This window comes from Acanthisitta chloris, unplaced genomic scaffold (assembly GCF_000695815.1).
Source record: "Acanthisitta chloris isolate BGI_N310 unplaced genomic scaffold, ASM69581v1 scaffold11742, whole genome shotgun sequence".
Lineage (NCBI taxonomy): Eukaryota > Metazoa > Chordata > Aves > Passeriformes > Acanthisittidae > Acanthisitta > Acanthisitta chloris.
Genome location: NW_008658883.1, coordinates 38,053 through 57,078, shown reverse-complemented (window position 1 = coordinate 57,078; position 19,026 = coordinate 38,053).

Genomic DNA, 19,026 nt, shown 5'->3' with positions numbered 1-19,026 from the left:
AACACTTCATGAAAAGAGATTAATTATACTATTACTGTTTGCACATGTGAATTTTCCATAAAAATAGAAATCTGGGCCACAGTTCAACCAAGCATTTTAACATATGTCTAACTTAGAAGTACACAAGTAGTCCCATTTCAGTTAATAAGATCAATCCTGCTTAAAAGTTAGGCAAGTGCTCCACTACTTGGGGCCTTGGGATTAGAGACAGGCACAAAGAGACAGGTACCACCTCTTTAGGCATCTTGATCTCAAATAGTGACATGTTTTCTTATGTCAGAGGAATATAACTACCTAGATACCAAAGTTTCTGCCCATAAATGTGACCTACACACCTAAAAGTGGAATGTGCCAGCATGTCCTGATATCATCCCACTGGATGGCTTCTACAGATCTCTCCAGAGGGGCCTAGTGTTAAGGACATGACTGTTTGATGAAATCTTGCACAGACCTGGGCTTTGAAATGGTACTATTGACTCCTACCACTTGCTGAGTATCAAAAGCAAACTCAAATTTCCCTCTCCCTTTTCCCACCTTTTCTCAGTACGAACAAAACTGAATGGAGATTACTCCAGTTCTACAACTGCCCGTAAATCTTTTAACCATTATAGTGAGTTTAAAAGGCACAGAGGTACCTTTGAGGGATAGGCTTAAATATCACTAAAATTCAGGAGAAAAAATGAAAACAATGGTGAAAAACCTTTCTTAAATTTTTCAAATAAAAGATGCTAGCATATCCAATTCTGAGTGAATATTGCTCATCAAGGAAACTGAAAGAAACACAAAATTCTCTAGACAGCATCTTTCAGAAATTTCTACTGAAAATACTGTTCTTGCAGCTCCTTTATTGTGTATACTTCTTGCTGATTGGAAAGCACAGCTGATACTATTTGCACTTACATTGTTATTTAGATGGAGGATGAAATATAACAGCACCCAGAACTTTATGACCTACCTTATAGTTTATGTTTCTGAAGATACTTATTAATCTTTGGCTCTTCATCCTTTAAAGGGTTTCTTAGGCTCCTCTTGAACTGTTTTCTTTAAAAGTTAAGTTCCAGGTGGAAAACAAATCACAAAGAGCTTGACTTTTCTTTCTTTTTAAACTCTGAACAATGCACAATAACTGCCCTTTCCTGTAGTCACAATCATTCCAGAGAGACTAGAAGGAGGTTCTTTTAATTGATATATATGCAATTGCCATCTTGAGAAAGAGACCCTACCACTGAATTTTCCTTCCTAGAATGGCTTATGGATTATGAAATGGCACATGGATTCATTAAGAGAGATACAAATGAAATTTCTCAAAAAAGGAACCCCTCTCCTCCCTTTTTTAGTGATGCATATATTATTTTGCAATACACAGAATCTGTAAGACAGTTAGTAGTCCATCTAGTGAAACATATACTCTACTCCCAGAGATTAAATACTTTGTGTATTTTCAGATCAATATAGCAGCAATTTTTTCAATGCAAATCACAGAATCATAGAACGACTTGGGTTGGAAGGAACCTTAAAGATCATCTGGTTCCACCCCCCATGCCATGGGCAGAGCGGTTGGAGCAAATAACCTGCAAATTAAACCTTTGTTGACATTTCGAAGCCAGAGCTCTCTTTACTGCTTGAGGAGTATCTGTTTTGCTTTGCAAGATCCATCAAGTGACCCAACTGAGAGCACCCAAAAACCTCCAAGAAATAATAATAAGATAAAGAAGGCAATTCTGGCAGACAGAGAATATCACTTTAGGTAAAGAAACTTTGCACCTGGTGCCCTCTTTGTATTAAAAAAAAAAAGTAATTTATTTGGAAAGGACCTCCACTTTGAAAGAAAAATCTGGATAATGTGAATACTAGTGAGAAAGTAAATCACTTACCTTTTTGGCATAAGAACAATAGGGCTTTTTAATTACAGATATTTTATATAGAACTAATTCAAATGCTGTGTAATGTAAAAAGAGTACAGAAGCTAGCAGGGAAGTTGTGAATACTGCATTTAACAGCCATGTAAAATACCTTTATTACTTGATGTCCTCTTGTGTAAAAGCCACTGATAAGTTTTTCTTCCTAAACTTAATATCCACTTGCTATTTTACTCTGATTCAACATTCTCTTACACACACACACACATGTAGATACACTCCTTATAGCCAGCGCTGTGAGAACTCTCCATCTGGTCTGCAAACTGTAGAATTTCCTTTCCCATCTATCTCAGAAATATAGTCCCATGACCCATGGGTCACCATCTGCTCAGTTACACTGGCACAATGCCTAGTATGCTTGAGGTAATGCCACCATCCTTTCCTCCAATTGTAAACTCCCAACAAGGCAGACATCTACCAGAGTGTTTGCACACAATGAGGCAGCTCCCAGTGAGATTATAGTTAAGACACCACAGAAATTCCCTTCATCTACAGTAGCCTAGGATGTGGGAATGACCAAAGACACATGCAGTCTCTCTTGATCAAAGGTCATTCTAAGGAACAAAGCAGTCAGTGCTGATGTGTCCAAGATAGCATAATATAACACACACACATAATTGTGTCCAGCATGTGTGGTTCCCCCCCAGTTCCTCTCTTAATGATCTTTGCTTCACTCAGTATTCATTTGCGTACAATCTCCTATTCTCAGGATGCCCTAGAGCAGAACAAATTATACTAAACATAAGTGAAATCAAACAAAGTTTTCATTGAGTACCATTCATAACATTTACAAACAAGTCTCTTGTGTTAAGTTTCTTAGAAATAATTGGCAGGTTCAGTTTTATACCACTAGATTCACTAGATTTTTTTTCTTTTTTTTTTTTTTAGGTGTACCTATGCAATACAGTAACAAAAAACCTCACATGACTTATTTAGTAAGAATAAAGGTAGTGGAAAACGGAGAAAAATTTTGTAGAACATAAAGCAATAGATAGGAACAAATCTAAAATTTAACCAGATTAGATGATGTGTGTGTAAAGTTATTTTTGGCCTTTTTTTAAAAGTTATAAATTTCAAGAGATTAAAAAAACCCCAACCCTTGGACTGAATGTTCACTAGTTTCTGCAGCAGGCATTATAGGTAATATCTTCTTTTAAAGCACTCCAGTAGTTTAAGTCCACAGTAACAGTGAAGTACATTTGCAATTTACCTCTCTATTGTACTTCCATTTTCAGCCCCACTAGTAGGAAACACTCTGTGCAATTTTTGGTACACACTTCTCTGCAGCTCACAGGCCAATGAGTGTTTTGAAACAACAAGTCTAAAGTCCACCAGCAGAACAAAACCAAATAGGCCCTTTCTAAAAATTGGTGCCATTCATAGCATGTTCTTCTCCCTAATCATTATTTCAGCTTTAGTACTCAACTGCGTAACACTTTATTCAGGTAATGTTACACTGGCAGAGTAATTTCAGCAACATTATGCTTATTAATCTTCGAGAATGCCAATGCTAAAAATAAAATCCAAACAGTGTGAGAATCCAGGCAGGGTTATGACAGCATTTCTCAAGGGATCAAAATGTCATTACGTTCACTCCTTAGAGGGAATTTTCTTCTCAGCCCCTAAATCCTGCCAGAGGAGAGGTCAGACCTCTAGCCAGCTGTGTGTGCATGTGCACATCAGCCAACATAGGTGTTTTCATCTGTGCAGCTACACACGCTGACAGGGTTGAGGCAAAGCTTCATGGACTGTTGCCTGAATTCAACCCACACAACTCAAATGGGTTTGGATGAAAAGAAATACACACTGAGGAAACTGCTAGCAACTCTCTCCCTTTTTAACTGTAGGAAAATGATCTTGTCATCAAAATAATATAGAACTCAGGTCCTTCTTGGACCATTCCTTAACAGCACTACAAAGCAGCATCAGTGATTTAACCCAATATTGGTCTATGTTCCATCTTTTTCTTTTTAACTGGGATTTAGGCATAGCAAGCCACTTAAAGCTGCACTGTCAGATGAGGCTCTTGGGATTCATGGCATGTTGGTCTCCAGGAGGTAGATTTCAGCTTGTGGCGATAGGGGACAAATCTGCCTATAATGACCTGTCCCAGTGTGAGCTGAGTACCTCAATAGATAGACTGTATTTGACAATCCAACTAAATGTGCACTTTGGTGTCTTAATGCCTTTGAAATTAGCTAAATTCAGAAGAAGCAGAGATTATCAGAGAGAGAGAGAGAGAGAGGGAGAGCTGGGCCTGGTCGTAAGGATGTGTGTGTCATTTCTACATACACATATATGAGAATCATCCAACATAAGGATCAGGGAACAGCTTTCTTAGCTGGAAAATAGCTGTAAGGGAAATCACTTGACTCCTAGTACCTTTTTCTTATATACTGGAAGTAACTGTTGATTTTGCTAGTTAAGATGCATATTATTTCTCAGCCCTTGCTAGTGTACCCACATGTGACTGGACTACATTTTCTTTTCATGATGTTATTTTAATAAATGCCCTTAATAAATTGCTCTGTCAATGACTTGCTGCAATCTTCCTGATTATTTCCTGCACTGATACTTAATATTCAAGATCCAGGTGTCAGAAAACATAACAGGAAAACAGTCTGAGTAGATACAACCAAGGACTTCACATGGGCTATAAAACATCTTGGATAAACACCTGTGTCTTTCAGAAAAAAAACATACTGTAAGTGTATTAATATTAAGCAGGTATTTGCAGCAATTACTATAGGAAATTAATTTGGAAAAATTGAAATTGCATGGTAAGGTTATGACAAACCCTCTGAGCAGAATTTGGAAGGAACCAGACATTCACTTCAGCACATGCCATGGATCCACATTCTCACATCTGTGCTGGTTCCACATCATACTCCCTGCCTCAGGGGACCTCATGACTTGACCTTGCTGCACATTTCTCTAAAAGAAGTTTGTTACAGAATTAACTGGTTAAAAGTAAAGTGACCATACAGAACAGAAAGATGGTTGAAAGATGAAATTTATTTTTTCCTGGCTCGATGTGTTTATTTTTTTGCCTTGCTTAGACCATTCCAGTAACATCGCTGGAATATAACTGTAATCCACAAGTATGAGACTAGACTGAGTGCTGATTAATTTAAGTGTCTTAGATCCACAGCTTCATGTATGAGCTAAGCATGGGGCAGAAATGCCAAGTTAAATAGTGGCACAACTCTTAAGAAATAACTTGTGACTTGGACAATCCATAAGGAATCAATAACAAATTAAAACCAGCCAGTAGCAGTGAACTGAATAAATGAGTCATTCTTCCCAAAACAAACCTAATTGTGAAGTTCATTTGTCTATCAGGAAATTAGTGCTGTATTTTTGAAAGGTGCTAAATTACTTTTTAAAGATATCATAAAGCTGATATTTGAAAACCAGAACAGTTAAAAGGCAGTTTTCCAAATTGCTCCACTCTTACTTAGTAGGTAAAAGTACCATGTTTATGCCTAGCATTTCATTCTTCACAAACGGGTAGAAAATTCTTTTGTTTCACTTTTGAAATGTTTACACAGCACAGCTTTCCCAAGAAGCCTTCTGGAAAAGTTTCCAAAGGATTTGGGAAAGATTATAAAATATGTTATTCAGGATTAGTTCTGAAACAGTAACTGAGTCCAGAGCAGCACTGGAAAATGGGCAAAAAGTAAGATACTCATTATGCAGTGTTGGTTGGAAATGTAGTTTGATAAGAATCAGAGCTAACAATTTTGAAATTTTCCAGAAATTCCAGGAATTGTGACTAAGTATGAAATCGTTCAGATTTAAAGGAGTCCAATATTGGCTTATTGCACATCAAAATAACATTAAACTAATTTTAAATGCATGCATATTCAGACTGTAGAATGAAAAAAAAAAAGGAAATACCTGTATTAAAGTATTTTAATAGCAAATCTGTGCTAAAAACCTATGCCTTAATTGAGATCAATTGAATTCTCCCTTTGTAAAAAATTCTGAATGACAAATCTAAAATCACCTTTAACAATTAAACAACTCTCTGTTTTGCTGACAGCAAGGTCACCAAGGATCTTTCCATGAGCTTTGAATCAGTTCCTAACTCCTGGATTATATTTCAAGTATAGCTATGGCTTGAGCAAAATGTTTTCTTATTCTTTCAAAAGACCAGTTAATGTAAAACTGACCAAGAACTACTTTTCTTTTGGATATTTAGGTATTCCCTCATATCCTTTCATGATATTACACCCAGAGAACAACCTCTTAGTTCTACTACAAGAACTGTTAGAGCTGGGCAAGTGGGTGCAACCAAAAATCCAGGCCCAGTGCTCAACCCCCAGCATGAAAACACCGAGCTATTTGGCAATAAGTGCCATGCAATACACTGCAAAGTGTCCCATTATGCAACCACTGGCTTTTCCTTCCAGTTCCACAGTCTATTTCTTCTTACTACTGCCTGAGAAAATTCTAAATATGTTCACACAGAAGAATTTACTCAGTCACTGGCTTTCCAGTGCTGTTTTTTTCTCTCCCAATACTCCATTGAAAACTCTCTATAAATATTTTTGCCTCCAATTAACATGTGTTATAAGAGCAGCAGAAAGATCATAAATTACTGTAGCTGTAGGCTTTTCAGTGTAATTTGTTACTGAAAAGTCATGAGCATTGCTTTGGAAATGCCAGCCTGTGAATCTGTAAACCTAGGAAATTAAGAACTAAGCTGGTCTCTTTACCCTGAGGTCAATTAGAAATGACACCAGCAGACTTCTTGGTGACCTGAGGAGATTTATAGTTTACCATGTTAGGCCTATGGTTCAGCCAGAAGATTAAGATCAGAACAGCACCTGGAAGACCGTCATCAGTTAAGACAGGCTGGACCAATGGCTCCAGGCTACAATGTGCACAGGAAAAGAGGTCATGTCACGTAGCCTTTGCTTTCACCAGGGCTAAGGGACATGTGGAAGGCACCCGTTGGAGAGAGCTGGACTAACAAAGGTCTAATGTAGGGGCATTGGACTGTCCCGTAACAAAGGCATCAAGTTGCCAAGGCACTCTGACTTCTCCCATTACTAAAAGTTGCCTTCAAAGATATTCACTACTCGAGAAGGCTTCATGTGCTTTGCAGATCTTGTTCTTTATTGCTTTTTCTTTGTTATTTTCACAAGTGCAGCCACTAGCTACAGAATGCCTCACATCATAAACCCTCACGATTTAGGATAAAAATTTGATCACTTCACTCTGCTGTGAGAATCTTACAAGAAAACAAAAAAGGCTGTGTCTTTTAGGCACTCATAAATATTTTATAATTTGGTAAGAACAATAGCCTACAAGGTTAAAGTTCAGGTCTGTAGTAGTCAACGAGATCCTTGCAAGACAATAAAAGGGAAAGCAACTCTTTGTTTTGTAACAACTTTAGAAACAACTTCACCGAGGTGGTGGAAGCTTACAGACTTTCCATTGTATTCAAGTTATTTGTGCAAGTTGCCCTTATTACAGCTTTGATAAATGATGTTTGCAGCGGAAAAGCTGTTTAGGATTTCTGAGCATCACGAGTGTTTAGATCCATGTCAGATACTCAACAGGGACATACAGAGCAGTGCATAGCTTAAAAAGCAAATATCATTTTCTCAAGTAACCGCCGTTCAGGCACGAAGAATTATTTGCATAATTTCTTCTATTGCCTGTAGACCCAGATCATAATCTTTGGTTCCTCAGTGTCACACTGTCTTTAAAATGGAAATAAAAGCGACATCTAAGTCATAGTGCTGCAAGGCTTAATTAATGCTCAGAATGCTATTTATAAGCCGGATAACTGAAGCCCCTGGACAAGTAACTACTAAAATTTATTACTTCTGAGAAGTCAGTACAACAGGGAAGTTCTTTGTCTCTGGTTTTTTTCTATCTTTCACAGTATAAAACTGACGACCTAAAAAAATCTGAAAGGGGCATAACTGAGGATTTACTAATTTAAGTCACAGTGTTCCTAGTTTTCTTATCCTCTCTTGGTTTAAAAAGTCACAGACAATTACTCTAGACATGAATCTGGACACTAAGATGTATATTACTTATCTACCAGATTAAAACATATCTTACATGTCACATGCCCAGAAAACATGAAACCCAAACTTCTCTTTCCAGTTTCAGGTTTGCAGATGTCACTTCATAGCTACCATTTTTGTGCACATAATTTCTCTTTTCTGCATCAAAAGCTCAGGTTTTCACAATGCCTGGTCAGCTGGATTTATCCTTTTAGATAAATATGGAACAAAAAAAGCCTTTATTTTTTAATATTCTGAGCAACCTGTAGAACTCTTTGACCCAGTGAAGCACGACTGTAATCTTAGGCAGAATGGGAAATTACAATCCTTAACTGTCCTTTAAATTAAAACAGAATTAAAAAAAATAAACATCACTGAAGCTTTACAAGCTTTTGATAGTTTTTTTTCATGGTTCTTGCTTGTTTGTTTGTTTGTGGGGTTTTTTTGTGGGTTTTTGGTAACTTACTTTTTATTTTCTTCTGGGTTTGTTTGATGTCCTTAGATTCAAATAACAGTTTGCTCAATTAAAACCCCAAAACATCTGAAAAGCTTTCCTACCTTTCCCTCTCCTCCTGTCTTAGATGGAGAGTCAGTGTATGCCATGATATACTTGACATCAATCTGTTAAGCTCTAGTGTTTTGAAATGGGTATCTAATGAGTCTTCTCTAAGGTTCTATTCAGGCTAATAAATGTACTACCTATAGATATAATACTAAATACCCACCTACTTGGTGGAACGGACTGAGAGAAAAAAATACATCAGCAAAGTCAAGAAAAATGTAGGTGTAACAGTGTGAGCTGTCTGCAGCATTCATATGCAGTAGCATTTCCAGCTGTTTGATTAGACACAAGTTTGATAATAATCCCAGAATACCAGACACAAGCACAAAGTGCAGGGCTTTTCCTTTTATTTGCACCAATTGAGAACATCACAAGTCTCTACTTCCTACCTTTACAATTATCTGTTCAATATGGACTTAGAACTGCATGTAGAATACTACTTTTTCCTCAAAACTCGATGTTCCTCACAGTGTCTTAAATCTCTCCACAGTAACCACAGTCAGTGCAAAATTTAAATGGTTTTAAATGTTTCAAGCTGTCACATCTTTGTCCTCCATGAGATTGGAGAAGGAATAAAATCAAACAGCTCTTCTCCTCAGGCAACTTTTCCCAAGTGATGCAGTCCAGAGATCGACTTGTTGGCATTTGTTATTATAATCAACTTTCCATAGCTTTAACCAAGGCATAATCCTTAGTATATGTTTAACCAATGCAGATAGATTTTCAAGTCATACAACATAAAACAAGTGCACAGGGTGTTATGCATCATCAAGAACACAGTGGATAATGTTCAGTTATCCACTTCTTTTCTACTCCAATTCCATCCCCTTGGATGCTCTCAGCTCTTATTTGAATGACCCCAGTGTTTCAGTCTTAATAACCTTCACAGCAGTCCATTCCAAACATTTATTACTCCTGGGTTAAAAAGTATTGCTCAGCTACATCTGTTCTTAATTTGATTTTGTAAAAGTGGTTTTTTTTCTTTTTTTTTTTTTCCTTTTTCCAAATGCACTATTTTCAGTGGAAAAAATACACCTAAAAGCTTTACTTGGGGAAAAAATTACACAGACCAATATATGTAAGAGGGTGTAGCAAGCATGCCTTTTGTCAGAAAGCCAAATAAATGGGCACTGCCTGATGTTTAGAGCTTATAGGCTTTCTTGGCAGAGAAATATCTGTCATTTCTGTGGACATCCTTCACTCAAAAGTTGAAATATATACGCACACAAAGGAAAAGGTTCCTGCTGGGAGTTCTACTCTTGCTTTCATTTAAGTATGCAATGAACAAGATATCTTGGACACATTCAGCTCTTTTTCCATCCATACATGCCACAAACAGCATATGGCAGGCAGGTCCAGTACTGCATAGATACCAGGGTAGGTAGGGATCCTGCAGCTCCAGCCACTGTGGGCTTTGGGCAGCTACACAGATCATTAGCAATGCTGGGAAATCTGAGGAAAATTAAATTCTCTGAAGCTGTATTAATAAAGCTATCCAGCACTGTGATAGTCCAGGGTGTGATTTATATATGGCCAGTTTTGTTCCTACTTGCTTACTCTGTTTTGACATACAAGCTGTGCTTATCACTGTCTTGAAGTCTGAACAAGCCTAATCAGCTCAAGAGGGCCATGAATCATAGAACGGCCTGGGCTGGAAGGCACTGTAAAGATCATCTACTACCAAGCCCCTGCCATGGGCAGGGACACCTTCCACTAGACCAGGCTGCTCAATGCTCCATCCAACCTGGCCTTGAACACTTCCAGGGATGGGGCATCCACAATTTCTCTGAACAACCTGTTCCAGTGCCTCACCACCCTTCCAAAGAGCTAATCTAAACCTACTCTTTTTCAGTTTGAATCCATTCCCCCTTGTCCTGTCACTACATGCTCTTGTAAATAGTCTCTATCCATCCTTCCTGTAGGCACCCTTCAGGTACTGAAAGGCCACAATTAGGTCACACTGAAGCCTTCTCTTTTCCAGGCTGAACTATCCCAATTTTCTTAGCCTTTCCTCATAGGAGAGGTGCTCCATCCCTCTAATCATCTTGAAGGCACCCTCCTCTGGTTATTCTGCTTTCAATGCAGCCCAGGATGCCATTGGCTTTCTGGACCACAAGTGCACATTGCTGGCTCATGTCCAGTGCTCCTTTGCTCATGGGCCATCTGCAATGAGTTGGGGGTTTTTTGCATGCACAGGGCTGTTTCAAAGATATCCAGTGGGCATTGTCACACACTGAGAGATGTTGCAAGTTATCAAATTTTTTCCTAGCATGTTCCCCCCAATAATAAGTGGTGAGGGGGGGGAAAAGACAAACAAAATCAAAGTTTCTGCTAAGCTCCCAAGCAAACCCAGGAAGAGTCACACAGGCACATTTTCTATTCCATTTCACATACCATGATTAGTAACGACTTCTGCTTTCCTGAGTCACTCTTTGAAAGAGCACTTTTTAATGGTTCACAGAGCAAAAAGGACTCTGCCCACTGAGAGGGAACTTTATGAAAGTTCACATCAATCGACAGCAGCAGCAGTAAAGCAAACCATGCTCCATCTTGCTTCAGTGCCCTTCTGGCACTGCTCTGACTGCAGCGCAGACAGTAAACAGTAGTGTGTTTGTGTGCAAATAGCATTCTCCTGAATGATGTCTGCACCTGTGTAAACTGACATCACTATCTTTTTTTTAAATTCAGTTTATTTAAGGAGTTCACAAGAGACACCTGTTCCATGCACAGGCACAAATGACATTCAACGAGCTGAAAAAAAGCATGTCCGGGGGGTTGGGGGTGGAGGGCAAAAGTGACTTGCAGTGCCATACACGCAAGCATGTTTGTTTCTCCTGCTCCTACAACAGACAGCTGCTACTGCTTTCAGTTCTGGTCTTTGTGGTCTAAACTGGTATTCGCTAAATAAAATACAACTACACTGAGTTTTCAATACAGGCTTATTAAAGAGAGATTATTAAATACTGGAGAGGAATGGAAGACAAGGGCTGGAGGACAAACAAAACAGTCTGGCCCCTGCCTCATCTCTGAAAACTGCACACCCCAAACTCCCAAACACTATATTATCAACACAGGAAAAGCCTCAACCTAACAGCTTATACAGGAGATGCTATGGCACATTATCATGCTTCACTCCCACTGGCCATGCTCTGCTCTGTTCTATGGCTTTTTACACCTGGCACAATGCCTGTTTTTGAGGTGGTTTTGGTTTTTTGGTTTGTTTGGGGTTGGGTTTTTTAGTGTTGGTTTTTTGGTTTGTTTGGGGTTGGGGTTTTTAGTGTTTTTTTTTTTTTTCTGATTTTGTTTTGTTGTGTGGTTTCAGTTTTTTTCCTTTTCTTTGAGATGGAGCACAGTAAGCTTTGAAGGTTTGGTCTCCACAGCAGACACACTGTTCTACAAGGATACTACTCCCACTTGAGACATCTGCCCCAGATATAATAAAGCAGGAAAAGACTATTTCTACACTGGAGGGAATGGAGAGACAGAAGGTGCTCACATGCCATCTGACTGAAACCAATCAAAAGAAAGCTACATTGATACTCCCAATTGCTAGTCACCTGGTTGATTCTCTCCTACTGAAGTAACAGTTTCAGAAGTGTTAGAAATGCATTTTTCAAACTCATGGTTAAGATCTCAGTTTTTCAAACGCAGCAGGCTGAAAAGGATTGAAACAAGGAGAGAAAATTATCTCTGGCACATTGGGAGCAAAGAAGAGGGAATTTCCATGGTCATTAACAAGTGGCAGACCCTATCAGGTGAATATTCTCTGCACACTGCTCCCCACCCTGCCCAAAGTGAGCAGTAGGCACCAGCCCTGTGATCCCAGTGTGCAGTACTTTCTAATAGAGGATCAATGAGACAAGATGATTTCCAGAAATGGAAACCATTAGTAGTCAAAACTGGGGGGGGGGAGGAGGAACTGGTAGGAAAGTCTGGGATTTAATACAAAGAAAGGTATTTAGAGAAAAGTCAGATGACAAGGACAAAGACTTCCAGATGACTGTGGTGAGAAATGAATTCCCACCTCCTCTTAGCAGGAGGAGAGCCAGGGATCATGGCTGCAGGATTGCACTGAACAGACAGTGCAGAAAATGAGAGTCAGACAGACACTCAGAAGCACTATGGCAGGAAAATTAGGTACAAGTGAAACATAGCAAGGTGGAACAAGACAACAGAATGTGGAAATCAATGATTTGAAACACACACACAGTTTTGAAAAATGTGTATAAGACCCACAAAGTAGAAAAGCTTGATTTTCCCTGCACAGCCTTTCTAACCTATCTATCACAACAGTCAAACCTGGGGGAGAAAAATGGATTCATGTCTTTAGACAACAGCAGCCTTCCTGCCTACAGAACAGCCTTGTTCACTTCAGTGAAATAAAGATGGAAACCAGGTTTGCACCATGCCAGGATTATACATACCCAAAACACCAAAACTCTTTCCTCTATCAACAAATAGCACATCTCATGCCAACGCTTTACAGATTTTTCAAAAATCAACTTTGAATATGTCAGCACCTGAAGTAGGGCAAATGCAACAAAAGATAACCAGAAGCTTGTTTTAAAGGCCATCAAATGAACCCATTTTTATCAGAAAAGCACATAAGACCTCACAACTCGTTCACTCTCAACCTTCTTTGTGAATAAAAATAATTTTCCCGACCAAAACTTCACTAACATTTAAACACTGAATTTTACTTTGATGGAATCTCAATCTTTTAATTTTAGAAGTAATTTTGGCCATAGTTCTGGGTTAACAACTCATATTTCTTGATGTTTCAGTGTCATTCCAGTGTCACACCCTAGTCCTTTCCAGAGACTTCTCACAGACCCCAGTGCTGTTCTCAATCTGCCAGTCTCCATGTCAATAATGATGGAAGGCAAACACACAACTACTTCTTAATCACTAGGGAAGACCACATGACAAAAAGAGTGACACAGAAACCACAAAGGTTTAATAGCAAAGACCCTCAAGTGACTTTACAGTATATAGAGGTGCTAAAAGAAAAATCTTGAGAAATTGAGTCTTAAGTATACTTTTTCACAGAACCATGGAACAGCTAATGCTGGAAGGGATCTTTGGAGAATTTTCTAGTCCAAGCTTGCTGCTCAAAGCCAGGTCAACTGGAATACAGTGCTCAGGGTTTTGAATAGCTCCAAGGAGGGAGACTCCACAGCCAGCCTGGGTAACCACTGCTCATGTTTGAGCAAGCAAAATTCCTTTTTCTTATCTTTCAATGAAATCTCCTGTCTTTCTTGTCAATTATTTATGGCCATAAAAACAGAATAAAATACAGTAGAGTAGGGCAATTGCTCCTTGTAAAAAAATAACCCCTTGTAATTTGTTTATTGGTCTGTGCCCTGACATCACTTAACTGCAATACCAACATGCTACCTAAGTGAGAGCCTGGAACCAACAATTTGTTCAAAACTTGTATGTCAGTGAGCAGTTTATAGCACAGAAGAAGCTCAAGCAGACTAAATGCTTTTGAATCATGGCCTCCAATCTCAGTGGCACAGCTCTTTCTGCATGGATTCAGCATGCTATATTCAGCAGGCGGGAGATGCTTATGGAAATCGAAGACAAAGTTCCTGTCCTTTGTGCCAAAGACAAGGTTTTGACATTTTTGCAGTGATTTGATTTTATTTAGATTTTTTTCTTTTTTTTTTTAACATGCAGAATTGTCAAAGTTAAGTCCAGTTCAACACTGAAACTGCCCATCTCCCTCTTGGGGATATTATAATTCCTTGAGATCACACTCTGGAAACACCACGATTCTTAGAGCTCTTGTCTCCGCATTTCACATACAAACCCTTTTGTGCCCTGTCAATTTTAACACAGTCTATTGGAAAGTTCAATCTAACCCAGATGTTTGCTGACAGAAATTTTACAGGTGATGACAAGATTCCATTAACTTAATGATGCTAGTTAATGAGAGTTTCTGAGAAACCTTATTCTATGCTCCTGTATCCTCTTCCACTGCTGTGCAAAGCCTTTCTACTGAAGCAAAACACAAATGTAATGTTTACATATATTTCTTCTTAAAGTGTGAAACAGACATATTATATGATGGTTTGTTAGTCTGACAGCCGGATTAAAACAAGAGTACTTGCATGCTTACAGATGCAAAACTAGACAGCCAGATAGGATTTACAAAACCACTTAAGCAAGCCAGTTTTCTACGTTTTCTCCAGTATTTCCCAGACACAATCAGCTTTAGTCTGACTCTGCATGAGGATTTGGTCTTACATTTTCTGACTGTAACTCTCACACTGAAGAAGACAGAAATTTGTTGGCATTGGAATCCATTACCTGGGGCTGGACTAACCTCTCAGTACCTGCTCTGACTGAAGGTCTGGGCTGTGAGGGTGTCCTAGGTTACAATGTAAGATGCAACCAATAGCATGTGTTCTATTATCATCTTCACAAGCTGTTAAAGCAGGTGGGGAAGTGCTCCTTATCTCCTACCGAGACTCATCCCTGATAACTCCCTCAGAAGCTCTCTCTGTTTAATGGGCTGTCAAGGACCCATGGAATTACATCATCCCATTGTGAGATGCTTCACCCCAGGGGGAGGAGCCAAGCATTCCCACCTAGATATAGTCTGGGGTTTGGGCCAGCACAGGGAGCCCTTACCTACCACATTCCCAGAGGACAAGAGCTACCACTGGACCTTCAGGTGAAGACCAGATCTACAGGATCACTGCTCCAGCAGACCCATCACTCCAGGAGGACTGCAGCCAACATTTAATCAGACTGCTACCAACACCCTGACTGACAGGGTGTCAGGTTGCTTTCTGACTCTGTCCCTGGTTTCTTTTTGTACTGTTGCATTTATTTATTTGTTTTCTCTATTAAATTGTATTTCTGACTTGGAGTCACTGGTTTGCTTTCAAACCAGCAGAGAGGGGCATGCAGCACTTCTGAAATTAAAAGCTCCTTAGCTATCTCAATTCCACTCCACAAATTAAAAACGTGTATCGTTAAACTGTCTGAAATATTATGGGCTATTTTTGGCCAGTGTGAGGAACACATGCCTAATACCAAAACCAATGCAGTTACTCTTACAAATAAAAGGTATATCGACTACACATGCAGCTCAGTCTCATGGAATTCGAGTACAAGAAAAGTATCTTCTTGAAGAGTATTGATTCCATCTCAAAAAATTAATAAAAAAAGCACAGAAAATTCAGATTCTGATGGATATAAATCTGGTATTTAAAACAATCACTAGAACACACCTAATTAATGGTTTAGTTTCAACTGGCACTGAGAATTTCCTTGATTTAACACTATTTCATTTACATAAAATTTCGTTATATTACCTCAATGGCACAACAATCTAAGCTTCATTTCTTGACCATTATTCTTTCACATAAAGACAAAAGCTCTTCACTGTACATGATCTCAGAAAAATGGATATCTCACAACTCTGACTTCCACAATCCCAGAAATTACATAGTAGTTATGAAAAAAATTGCTTCACATGCATGGAAAAGGTCAAACAAATGATTTGCTGTCACACCAAGGTATTTTTCCTCCAGTCACTGCAAATTCAGTAAGTCAAAGTTGATGGAAAACTCTCAGAAAAAGAAATCCTAATTTTTGCCCTTTACCTAAGTGTGATGACATTTGAAAGGTTTGTTTATGCCTTAGTTTTGCTAGCAACGTGACAGGGGAATCCTGGCTGCTCATACTCAATTTCTGACCTTCCTCCAAGGTAGAGTAAAAAAGAAAAAGAGAAAACTTTCAGTAAAATACTTAGAATTGGAAGGCCTGAACAAAAACCGAGATTTAGTTTTCTGTCCCAGACAGACTACAGAAATTAAAGGATCTCAAACATGTTTGTATGCTAACAGAGCTGATCAATGATAACAGAGACTCCAGTATTGTGTGACTACTGTTTCCTAAACTTAAATGTTCTATGTGCAGTGTAAAGACCCTTAACAGTACAAAAAGGGTGGGAGAGAAAAGAAAAGCAAGATACAAATGACACATGGCTGTGGAGCAATGCACTGGATATAACTCCAGCTTTTCATGGTCTTTAACTTTTGGGTGGAATTCTGCACCTTCTTCTAATTCTTTTATTCCAAGGAAAGGCAAGAAAAGAAGGAGAAATATGAGGAACATTAAGAAGCGATTTCACAATCACATTTTACCTTAAGCCAAATAAGACATTAATTTTCAATGATGAGTGAATTTGAGCCATTTAAATGGAAAACCTGCCTTACTTTGTTCTTAAAAGGCTGAGCAAATTTTTCAGCAGATGACATTTTAAAAGTTTCTAAATATGCAACAATCACTTTTTGGATCTTTTTGGAGAATTCAGACATGCAACATGTGAGAATTTACCTTGCAAGGGAGACTTCGAGTATCAATTAACAATTTTGCACCTCTTAAGAGGTAAATATAGTGGTCATTTCACAATTCCTAACTCACTATGACAGCCTCATTTAAATTAAACATATCCCCAAATCCTGCCTCAGGAAATAAGTTGCGAGTTTAGTCAGTTTCTGAACTGCTTAAATATATCATTAGTATGAAAATGATCCTTTTTTATGAGGTGCTGTTATTTCATAGGATATACTTAATGTATAGGAATGTGTACATCATATATTGAAATTATGTACGACATATAATGAAACACATATAAAATTGCAGTAGCACCAGGAGTGCCACTGCAGTTAAGCCTCTGACAGACTCTCCTTTATAAACTTTTATTTTAATAACAAAGAATTCCAAGATGAAATCTGAAAGAACCCACCAAGGCAAACTCCAAACATTTTGAGGATGCAGACTACAATTTAATTATGCAGAAGCAAAGAAATGCAAATGAAATTTCTGTCCTTATTCTGAGGTATATTTACTTGTTGAAGGACCAAAAAAAAGTGCTTTGCAGATTAGATTCTCAGTTGTTAAGACTTGAAAAACTAAAAATAAAAATTTTTATTCAGTGTATTTCCTCCCCTCCTCCCACCCACCCCCCATGGTGAAACTTAGCAAATTTACCATCTGCCATAAATAAAGGCCTGATTGTTCTTCCCTGAGAGAAGACCTCATAGGTAAGTGTGACTATAATTCCCTATAATTCCAAAAGTGAATGTTTAATGTTTCTATATGTCACTAGATGAGGAGACATAAGCAATTCCATCAACAAAAAAAAAGGCTATGACTATATTTAAACTAATGGGGTGTGTGCATGAGTGTAAAAAAGAATCACATCCCATATACACTTTCAAATTTAATAGTCTGAATAACTATTTGGCTAATTATACTAAGTTCTAAATGCATATTTTTATGACCAAAAGCAGGATGCTGAGGACATAATCTAAGGTGGTAAAGGGCAAATAATGTTTAGAACCTCTCTGCGTGCCTATAGGTATAGACATTTCTCCTTTCAGGGAATCATCACACACCCACCCCTGTAATTTTCAAATCCACCTTAACTAAATCATATAGAAGATGCAGCTGCTAGTGCTCAGACAAAAAATAACTCTGAAAATAATCAACTACCTTGGAAAAATGATAGACAATCTGTTTGGAAAAGGTTAGTGAAGAATAACTCCAAAGCAGAGTTTTGTGCAATAACTTTAATAAATGCATTTGCTCCAGAAACATGTAACCTAAAACAAACCTCTTGCTTTGCCTGATGTCAAAACCAAAACTATGCCCTAGTACACTAGAGAAATTGTTCATGCCTACGTAAAGATTGCCCCCATGGTGCTACCCAGGTCAGCAATTTGCATAGAATTTGCATCAGAACTCAGCAATGCCTGTGAAAAAAAAAAAGACTCCTTTTTCGCTCTTTTATGACAATGTTCAATACGCTGAATATTTTTTTCCAAGTTGAGCCAAAGAGGTTTTACATCATCCTGTTCCAGATAATTTGTTGATTTTATAGACAACTGTTCATGTTCCACTGCAGCTGGCATGTGCCTCACAAACTCCAAGGCTTCACGCCATCCTTTGATAAGAAGTTAGACAGCAAAATCACATTCCATCTATTCACATATGTTTCAAGAAACAGATTTTCTGTCTTTTACTTAACCAGAAATCAGCCATCAGGGACAAAGGCCCTCAATTAAGAAACCTCTTACAGTCCTACCCAGTGTACAAAAGCAAGTGCAGGCTTAAACCTTTTGCTGAATCAGCTGAGTCGAGAGAAGCAGGTGACACTGCATTTACACAGCGAGAACTTTCCTAAGAGCAAGCCCTGTATTGCTCATTTTCTCAAGAAGTTTACTAAAATATATCTACTCATATGAGCTATGAAGTGAAATCCTTAACATACTTTCTAATTAAAAACAGAAGTGATCCACAAGTCTTAAAATTTGGGGAAGGAGGAGAGTCTAGCCTCAAATCACTCTTCCTCAATAACAATTCTAATTTTAAGCATTCATTCTTACAAAACGTTCCGCAACAGAATCTTCAAATTTCAAAATATAAATTCCTACTTCTCTTGCCTGTTTATAAGCTAAATTTCAGAGACCTGAAAAGTGCTAAATCAATAATTATA